Genomic DNA, 862 nt, shown 5'->3' with positions numbered 1-862 from the left:
AACACATTCTTACATAACAAATTGCTCAAAGAAGAAATCATGAAATAAGCTAGAAAATATTTTGAGATAAACAAAAATGCAGTAGCCAAAACTTATGGCATGCAGTGAAAGCAGTGATCAGAAGGAAATTTATAGTTGTAATGCCTACATTAAAAAAGAAGAAAGATTTCAAATTAATAACCTAACTTCACATCTTAAAAAACCAGAAAAAGAAGAGTAAACTAAATCCAAAGTTTAAAGAAGGAGGAAATAATTAGGAGTAGAGTGAGGGCCAGCCCATGGCTCACTTGGGAAGTGTGGTGCTGATAACACCAAGGCCATGGGTTCGAATCCCTATATAGGGATGGCCGGTTAGCTCACTTGAGAGAGGGTGGTGCTGACAACACTAAGTCAAGGATTAAGATCCCCTTACTGGTCATCTTTTGAAAAAAACAAAAAAGGATTAGAGTGGAGACAAATGAAACAGAGAATAGAAAAACAATGAAGTCAATCAAACCAAAAGTTAGTTCTTCGAAGAGATTAATAAAATCAACAGATTTTAGCTAGATGACTAAGAAAAAAAGAAGACTCAGATTATTAAATTCAGAAATGAAAATAGAGACATTACTACTGACCTTATAAAACTAAAAAGGATTGTAAGAGAACACAATGAATATTACATGCCAAAATATTAAGTAATCTAGATGAAATGAACTTACTCCCAAAACTAACTGAAAAAGAAATAGAAAAACCAACTCGTGTCTTTATCATGAAAGAGTGTTTGGTTTTGTCAAAGGCTTTTCCTAAATAATTGAGATGATCATGTGGTTGTTTTTTTCTTTCCTTCATTCAATTAGAATGATATATAACAAATAGAAATTTA

The sequence above is a fragment of the Galeopterus variegatus genome, unplaced genomic scaffold (genome assembly GCF_000696425.1).
Source record: "Galeopterus variegatus unplaced genomic scaffold, G_variegatus-3.0.2 Scaffold2561, whole genome shotgun sequence".
NCBI lineage: Eukaryota > Metazoa > Chordata > Mammalia > Dermoptera > Cynocephalidae > Galeopterus > Galeopterus variegatus.
Note: the sequence above shows the minus strand (reverse complement) of the source record.